The sequence below is a fragment of the Triturus cristatus genome, chromosome 3_2, assembly GCF_964204655.1.
Source record: "Triturus cristatus chromosome 3_2, aTriCri1.1, whole genome shotgun sequence".
NCBI classification, from domain to species: domain Eukaryota; kingdom Metazoa; phylum Chordata; class Amphibia; order Caudata; family Salamandridae; genus Triturus; species Triturus cristatus.
Window position 1 is genome coordinate 646,746,222 of NC_140584.1, and position 9,919 is coordinate 646,756,140.

General features: G+C 42.9%; 1 protein-coding gene across 2 annotated transcripts in view; it reads right to left on the reverse strand.

Annotated features, from left to right (window-relative positions):
* LOC146857886 (uncharacterized) overlaps positions 1-9,919 on the reverse strand; it is a 324,761-nt gene that overhangs the window by 310,583 nt on the left and 4,259 nt on the right. The gene's annotated exons all lie outside the window — the stretch shown is intronic.

Sequence of the window (9,919 nt, forward strand, 5' to 3'; positions counted from 1 at the left end):
TTAACACAGTCAAAAGCTCAGAAATTTCAGAAAGATCTTAAGCGCTTCTCATTTAACAAAATCTACCCTTATGCAAATCCTGATTTTGTCCCTCCAACTGACAGCAATGATCAGACACACAGCGCGGATGACAATGACTCTTTTTCTAGCGGATCTAGTAACGAGAGTACTAAATCCAGACAGCGAGGCAGAGGCAGAAATAGACCTTACCATTTTCAACCAAATTGGCAACCCTTTTCTAACCAAGGGGGTCAGGGATATTACAATCAATTTCAACCACCACAGTTCCCAATGATGGGTTGGAATCCCGGCTATGCCCAAATGCCTCCCTTTCCACCCAATACGTTCCGCCCTCCTTTTTTAGACAGAGGCCGACGAGGACGAGGGCGAAGAAGGGGAAACAGTCAGGTCCACTGGGAGCAGGAAGAAGGGATGGGGAACAATACACGGAGCAAGGCCGGAACCAGCAATCAGAGAGTCTAGTGTTTAATCTTTCCTCAGTGACATTGACACAGACAGAGAGCAAAGTACTCGAAAGAGGACTAGGTTTTGTGCCTACAGCACGCTTGGACCGCTTCCGTTTGCAATGTGAACTCTCTGAATTTTTCAGAAAACTAAAACTGAAATCTTTTTTGAAAAAAACCAACCTGATGTCCATGTAGATCATCCCAGTGACACTGCCTTACGCCTGAAGTCTACATTCACACCCCCTCCCCACCTGGTTCCAGCAGAAATCACTGCTTTTGAACAAGCAGTTATCAATGATGTTGAAGCCTTCCAGGACCAAGGAGCTTATAAGAACATGAATGCCCAGGAGTTTCAGGCTCTTCAATCGTTGCAAAATAATCCTGCCATCGTGATAAAACCCGCGGATAAGGGTGGAGGCATTGTAATCCAGTATGCAACCGATTATGATCTTGAATGCAGGCGTCTTCTAAACGACTCCAAGAACTACATCCCTCTAACCACTGATCCCTCTCTGACTCTGAAAACTACTATATGTAATCTTGTTGAACATGCCGAGACAAGTGGTTTTATAAGCAAGCAAGAGGCTGATTTTTTGACAAAAGGAAAAGGCATTACCCCGTATTTCTATACTCTGCCAAAAATCCACAAAAATAAGTTACCCCCTCCGGGTCGCCCAATTGTATCGGGCATTGGCTCTCTTTTAGAGCCCCTGTCGATTTTCTGTGACTTTTTTCTAAAACCCATAATTCAGGACACTCCAACCTACCTCAAAGACACCAAAAGTTTTTTGGCAGCATTACAGGAGCTAAGGGTAGATCCTGACAACACTATACTAGTCTCTCTGGATATCGAGAGTCTTTATACGAGCATTCCACAAGACAATACCATCCAGGTTATTGGGGAAGCTCTTGACTCCGTTGATTGGTCGTTTCAAACACCCAAAGGCTTTATCATCGATTGTGCCACTTTGGCCCTAAAGAAGAATTTTTTTGAATATCAAGGCACACTATACCTCCAGTCAACTGGTACTTCGATGGGCAGCACTTTTGCGCCTAGTGTGGCAGGACTTTATGTTTTTGATTTTGAACGTAAATTTATCCTAAGCCCACGTAATCCTTTTTCTTCCTATCTTTCCTTTTGGAAAAGATATATTGATGATATTTTTATCATCTGGCAGGGCCCTGAGAGTATCCTTCATGACTTTTTACTATGGATAAACACCTGTGACCCTCATCTGTTATTTACCAATTCTTTCCATAGGGATGAGATGATATTTTTGGACGTGGTTGTCACTAAAATGGATGGGGCCTTAGTGACAAAAACTTACCACAAACCTACAGCCAAAAAACAACCTTTTGGCTTTCTCCAGCTTTCACCCTCGACCACTCCGGGAAAATCTCCCTTATGGCCAGTATTTACGCATCAGGCGGAACTGTAGCAAGGTGGAGGACTTTCGAAAACAGGCCAATGAACTGACACATAAACTTAAACAGAGGGGCTATCCTGATACAATTCTAACAAAAAGCTACAAACGAGCCAGAAACCAACCTAGAGAGGTCCTGTTGCAAACCTTTCCCAAAGAGTCCACGGACTTACCATTGACGTGTGTAACCACTTATAACGTTGCCTCCAATGCTGTTGCAAAATCAATTAACAGACACTGGAGGATTTTGACGAGCAACAACAAGAATTGGGAAAGACCTCTTTTTGCATACAAGAAGGCCACAAGTATTAAAGACTCCCTTGTCCATACAAGACCGAGGATTCCAAGGAAGCCTACTGTACCCTCTGTTCTCGACACCTGGGGCTTACCACCTGTATTTGGCCACTATCCCTGTGGGTCATGCAGTGTGTGCCATCTCACGTCCCCTACAAAAACTTTAGCTCTGGAAATGGGTAAAATCTGGACTCAACGTAGTCACACCAATTGTAACACGACCGATGTGGTCTATTTAATCACATGCCCTTGTGATTTGAAATATGTGGGCATGACCACACGTAAGGTCAAGTTACGCATTGGGGAGCATCGAAGTAACATCCGATGTAAAAAAAGCATGACAAAACTAACGGAACATTTCCTACGCCTCAATCACACTGCGGATGATCTACACTGGACCATCATAGAGCAATCAAAACCTTCCCTACTGTTTGAAAAGGAACAGCGGTGGGTCTATCGCCTATCGACACACCTACGGGGACTCAATGATAATATCCCGTGGGGATCTGTGTTGAGACGAACTAACTAATGTTGTCTGGACAACTGAATCCTTCTATCCTGATATTATGTTTCTGAAAAGACATAGGTCCCTGGCCACTTAATTTTTCGAACCTGATTGGCCTTTCAAATAGAATCCCCCATTTTACACCCACTAACGTGATACCATGAGGGTATTTAACATCTATTTGAGTAAGGACGATAATTTGATATTTTCGGGGCATAAGGATATTTTTAGATCATATGTCACCCGTTTCTGAAAATTGTTTGCGCTAAATCGAGCATGTCGATAAAGTTTTGTGAGAAGGGAAATTGACACGCAGTCCCTTTTTTTCGATCAAGGACTAGCGGCCAAGTCTTTCTTCCCTATCTACACTGCTGATGCGCGCGCATACTGGCAGATGAAGACTCTTCCTGGTTTCCCGCCACGGTTGTCAGTATTTAAACGCTAATGCTCGCTTTTACTTTGACTCCGGGCTCGGCGGTCACTCGTGGGTGAAATCACCTAGCTGAGGACTTGGACGACGTAAGTACCGCTGTTAGAAAATCTTTGTTCTTCTATGAAGCGGAACTTTTTGGCACAATGGGATAACGGATTACAGGAGTTGATATTCTTCCGTTTGTCCCTTTTACCACAGTTGTTCTGTAGTTCCGCCACCCGCCTTCTTGCCCAAGGAGCATTTCCTCGACTTCATTTACGTAAGCCTTGCTTTTATTTAATTTTATTTTTCCTTCCTTCCAAATTATGTCGTGGAACTGGGGATCATCCATTGCCCCTCTTAATCGACATATATTTGCATGTGCCAATTTTAAAAGAGATCAACACAGAGTCAATAAGCCATTCTTTATACCCAGACTCTTGAGCGAATCGGCCCAACTGTTTGTTTGCTCCTAATTGGCTTCAGACGTGTCTGGTAGATCTAAAATAAATAGAGTTCTCTGTCCTCACGGATTTCACCGTGGTCTATTATGAGTCATGTGAAACTATAGGGACAATGTGAATGAGTGTTTGTCTGACATCTGATCTGTTTTTTGATATACACATCGTATTCAATGTCTGTATGCTGATTCTAAAATATATATACATTTCTTACAGATATACGAGGTTTCCCTTGAATTAGTGGAAGACCCCCGATGTAACCGTGAGTGTATCGGTTCGTTACACCTGAGGTTTGGATAAGCCTTAGCGTGCTTATACCGCCAAGGTGTTTTTTTTTCATGATTAGGTCCTGATGAAAGCTTGGTGAAACACATAGATAAGCTGAAACATGTTGACCACTTGATCATAAACAGGATTGGCCTGACCAACTTAAAGTCAGGAATTGATATCCACCACTATTTTTAAATTGTTCATATGTCGCCATCATTAAAAAAATTTTGGCAGACGACATATGACTTTTAACTCACATTTGATTTCTACTCACTGTACACTTCACTTTCTAATCTGACAACAGTTGCTCCGCCATACTATAAGTGTCGAAGCACACCAGAGGTGCACAAGGCACCACTGGCAAAACCCCATGATGAAGCATGTCACCAACTATGTTGGTGAGTGAGGGTTTTATTTTAATATCAGATTGATTTTGTCTCACTGGCACTCAGTACATTACCTAAGAGATCGACCAGCTGGTTGTACCTCCTCCTATATACATGAGGCTTATAGTCTTTTTCTTTTTTCCTTTTCCTGGTTATTGGACTCTCTTTCATACTTTGGTTCACGCACTTTTATCATACATAGATAATCCACAGCTTTTCATGTTCCAGAATGGCTGACACTTTTTTCAGTAAGACTTGCTACTTGTAGTCCACTTTCGGTCTCTACCACATTGACGTAGGACGTGATAGAATATATGGCCAACCGACACCATTCATCGGATGGTTTGACTTTGGCGTCTTAAGAACCACGACGTTTTTGGAGACCGGCAATGTAAGTAATTTTAAGCTACTGTACACTTTTCGAACGCCCAACAAGCTGGTCGCTTGTAATTTTCATTATGTCTTTATCGACCATGCAGTATTTTACAGATACTTTCACATGCACCAGGGGTGCCCATGAACATATTAAAGCTGAGTCTTCATCCATCTTTTTTGGCAACACGACACCAGAAGGCTTATTTTTGACGCGTTAAAGCACCACAAGCTGGACAGTCCCGGCGTCATTAACGCTTGGTGAGTTGAATTAATTTTTTACTCTCAGTCTTAACTTTTTGACACTTTAGATCACTCGGACATATGTAGCTGACACTAGTTTTGGTTTTACAGTCCGTCAGCAACTTGTTTGGACTGAAGTCTAGGACACATGCCCGGATCGATAGTTGGAAAGCCAATAGGTAGATTTAGATTTGTACACGTTATGGCTCATTGGTTGTACAGGAGTTATTCACTGGGTGAGCTGGCATCTCTTTTGGTCTCTTGCAGGCTTCAACCTTGTCATCTGGCACAGTAACCTTACCGAACGACCAACAATTTACTTCAATTCACTCACGTTGTAGCTCCTTACCCTCCTGGATAATGAAGGGCCATTTCTCTCTTCTTTGAGCAACACAACCTAACATCTCCCGTCTCAGTCAATTTCTTATTGTGATAAATCTTATTTGTAAATTTTATTTATAGATAAACCCTGAAGAAGGGTGGCAATATCACCCGAAATGCATTGGGATTAAGGAACGAATTCTATTTTTACTGGCTTGGAGTTACTAGATGGACTGATGATATTTAACCTGTAATTGGATCTTCATCAGATGAGTCAATAAAAGAGAAGCACATCTACAACAAGGACTTCAGATCTGTTTACAGTATCACTTCTTGAACATATGAATTTGATCAATAACGAGACGCTTATGTACAATATTGTTTTGCTCATTTTTGTCAATTAATTAAATAATTCGATAAATTGATAATACACACTCATTTTTTAGCGTAACAGGTTGTGCACATCCTGACTAGAACATTGTGCTCTAGTTCGCATTCCTTCAATAGAACAGGTGGCAGGGTAGAACCACCTCAGGCACTGCACACCAAGCAAGAAAACACAGCAGTATATATGGTTTAAGTTTGTTCACTAGATTAACTTGAGTGCACGCTTAGCTGGCATTATCTTTTCAACTATTTCTAAAAGTGGCATTTTCAAACACAGAGTTTAAAAACCGTCTTCACCAAAATATGTATTTTAAAATTTTGAGTGCAGAGACCCCAAACTCCAAATATCTATCAGCTCCCAATAGGAAATAACATTTAAAAATATTTCAAGGCAATCCCAATGTTACGCTATGGAAGAGATAGTCCTTGCAATAGCGAAAAATGTAATTAGCAGTATTTCACTATTAGGACATGTAAAACACACCAGTACGTGTCCTACCTTTGAAATACAATGCACCCAGCCAATAGAGCTGCCTTGAGACAACCTCAGGGGTAACTTACATGTAGTATAAGGGAAGGTTTGGGTCTGGCAAGTGGGTGCACTTGCCAGATTGACATGGCAGTTTAAAACTACAGCTATCATAATATTTGATAAAATGCACTCCATTCTATGGTTCACATTCGTCAATAATTTTAACACCATTGTAAGATGCTGGCGTGCTGGCTTGTAACCACGCTCCGTCCCCTTAGCACGGTGATCGAACATCAAAAAACTTGCTGGTGCAACATCCAGTACCAGACAAGCCGCGACAGCCATACTTGCAGAATTGCAATGATTTGAACAATGTACTCCAGTTTATCCTTTATATTCCTTTATTCCAATTTAAACATGGTTACCACGTCTTGCGCAGAGACTGCGTGATTCCACACTTTCACTGCCGCAAAAATGCCCATCCAGGCCTTTATTTGCAGCCTGTCAGAATACACGCTATTCCTGAGTTTTCACCCAATGCATTTCAGAATTTAAAAAAGCCCTCAGTCAAGGGTCTAGAATATAAAAGAAGCCCATCAGTAACCAAAGTCGATGGCCCTAAAGCACAAAGAAACATTTAGTGAACTAAACGCACAAACCATCAAGTGTGTGCCCTTAAAAAACTATTTCTATCTGCTAGTGCCTCTAAAGCCTCTACAGCAGTAATCTATTCATTTTTTACCTAAAAAAAGTACTCTAAATATGAACATGCCCCGTGCTTACCACTCCCTTCAAATGCCTATGTTAAAAACATAAAACAATTTCCCATGCTAAATTCACTCTACGTGAAAATAGCCAAGTGCTCAATATCCCCAGCCCACCAAATAATGAACTCACTGTGCTCCGGTTTTGTCATCTAAATCTGCTAGCACCAGCGCTTGCAGCGTGACCTTTGTGCTTGTGGGCAATCAACTGCGGTTATTGATGGGCTTCTTTTAGATTATAGACCCCTGACGAAGGGCTTTTTTAAGCCCAAAATACATTGGGTGAAACTCAGGAATAATGTGTATTCTGACGGGCTGCAAATAAAGCCCTGGATGGGCATTTTTGCGGCAGTGAAAGTGTGGAATCACGCAGCCTTTGTGCAAGACGTGGTAACCATGTTTAAAATGGAATAAAGGAACAAAGGACAAACTGGAGAACATTGTTCGAATTCTGCAAGTATGGCTGTCGCGGCTTGGTGTCTGGTACTGGTTGTTGCACCAACAAGTTGATTGAAGTTTAAAACTACACACACAGATACTGCAGTGGCAGATTTGAGAAATGTTTGCAGGGTTACTCGTGTGGGTGGCACAATCAATGCTGCAGATCCACTAGTACCATTTGATTTACAGGCTCTGGGCATACCTGGTGCACTTTACTAGGGACTTATTAGAAAATCAGATATGCCAATCATGGATAAACCAATCACCAATACAATGTAGACAGACAGCACATGAACTTTAGCACTGGTTAGCAGTGGTAATGTGCCCATAGACCTAGAGCCAACAAGAACAGGAGGAGTAAAAAGGCAAAAATGTTTGGGGATAACCCTGCAAAAAGGGCCAGGTCCAACACAGAGACTTAATCATATTTTATGGGATGTTTGCTGTAGGATTTACAAAGCAAACATTTTCAGTGCCCGGGTTCAGTTCCAAGCCAGACCCTTGGCTAGGCTCTGGCTCTCCCTGTCAATTTGTTGGCTCTGCCACCTCTAGTTCAGTGCTTAATTTGAGCCAGTGGTTTCTGGTGCTCAGCACCAGCACTTAATTGTCAACACCAGGCTTGTGACAGTCTGCCACAAGGTGGTGCTGGCTGGCTAATATAGAGATAACCACAACACAGTCAATTATTAATTCAGTATGCATTAAAGATGACTATTACATGCCGCCCAAGCCATTGTTAAAGCTTTGGGGGCCTGCAATAGTCCGAATTGTCACACTTGTAGGGGTGTGATGGTTAGTTACTATCATTGGCAGCAACACAGGGGCAATGTGTGGTGCAAGCAGAACCCTGCACTTTTTTTTTTTTTACAAATTAAGCACTGCTCTAGTTAATATAAGCCATGGTTGGATGAGCTATTAGAATGGCATGCTCTTGGCAGGGACAACGATTTTGCTAGAAATAGTAGAAGGGCCAATACAAGATTGTTCTGGTCATGTTAAACGGGGACACGGAGCTAAGTGTAACTTCCTTATTAGGAACGTTATTGGCAACGGTTGCACTGAAGTTGTTTTTTATCCTTCCTAAGGCTGTGTCAAAGTTACATTGGTATTCAATGTGGTAATTAGGGGGAGGTTGGACTGGGTTCCGTCTGTCTTCTTTCATCTCTACCCATTCAATTGCAGGAAATGTTTTTCGTTCCTTCACACATCTCTCTCTAGAGCAAAGGCTGACGGGCAGGGCTGGACCGGGCCAAGGCTGGACCGGGCCAATATCGAAGACAGGACGCATGTCTTTGATTGCTGGTTTTAATATCCACTTCCCCTGCGACCGTTGCAGCCATTTATTCTACCCAGCAACACACCCACCAGGCTCATGTGAGCACAAAGAATCCGAGCTAAGGTGGAGACCGCAACCTCTGGAGATACCAGATGTTCAAAGGTGAACAAGGAATCCTGTGACCTAAAGCGGTCTAGAGATGGAGCTTTCAAAAGACCGGCTACTGACGGTCACGCGAAGGCTCTCATACCTTTTAGTTTTTGGAAAACAAAAACTGAAGCTTTGGGAAACTAATCCGGTGCTTTGGTCTGTAACGGACTGGATACAGCACCTTTGACAGAACTTCCTCTAAGCACTAGTCCGCTTTGTGAAGGTCGTCTGAGCTTAGAAGGGCGAATTGCTTGAGTGGCTGGTATATTGGAAGGTGGTGAGTTGAGGGTTTGGAACACTCTTCCTGGATATGTAAAGTGTTTGGTATTGAAACAGTTTTCATTCTGGCTTCCTCGTGTAATCAAAGTGTGTGATCTTGGGCAAATTACTACACTTCCCTGTGCCTTAGTTTCATTCCCTACCTAAATTGGAAGTGCCTAGAAACAGCGTGGCCCCCAGGACAAAGCGCTATGAGAACAACTGGACATTTGCAACGCACGAGCGGCTATTCCTTCCCTCCAAACTGTAGGTTGAATGCCTTGGAAGGAGAGAGAGAGAGGAGCCGATGTTACAGGAGTGTGTTTTCTAATTATAAAACCCTTCCCAAGCACTGGTACTTGCAAGGACATAAATGTGGGCTCTGCTGACCGCCTTGCACATATTTGTACAAAACACCACTCGTCGGGAGACTATATCAGCCGGGGGTTCTTCTTAACAGTACAGAAAAATAGGGGGAAGAGTTCTGGTTTCTGCTGAGAAGTTGGAATCCAAAGAGCTGGTTGATTCTTGGGGAAAATCGGATTTGCATTTATTTTTGGCTAAACCCAACCAAAGGAGTGCATAGTAAGAGAAGTTAGGTTATTCTTGAGATAGCGCAAGCAGACAGTTCTGTGGGGAAAAACTCAGCAAGCAGGGTCGCTGTGCATAGAATGGAGGCAGGACAGGTACGTTGAAGCCTGTGGGTGTAATGGAGGGTCCCGCAGGCAGATTTTAGTTTCTAGTGGCAGTGCTGTCTGGAACCATTGCCGGCTTGTCTTCACGTTTTTCATTTGTAGAGGAATCTTTTATTTCTGCTCTGGTCTTGGGTGGGTTATTATGCGAATGTGGTCACTTTCCCCAGTAGTGTAAAAGGAGTGCGCGTTGCAGCACGAGATGCCTTCGGAGTATAGAAACTCTCCTTTGAAGAGTGGAGGGGGCCTGGGAGGGAGACCCATATACGTCTGCTTTTATTTTTAAACTCTCCCCCTCTTGGGGTCTAGTGCTAGATCAACACT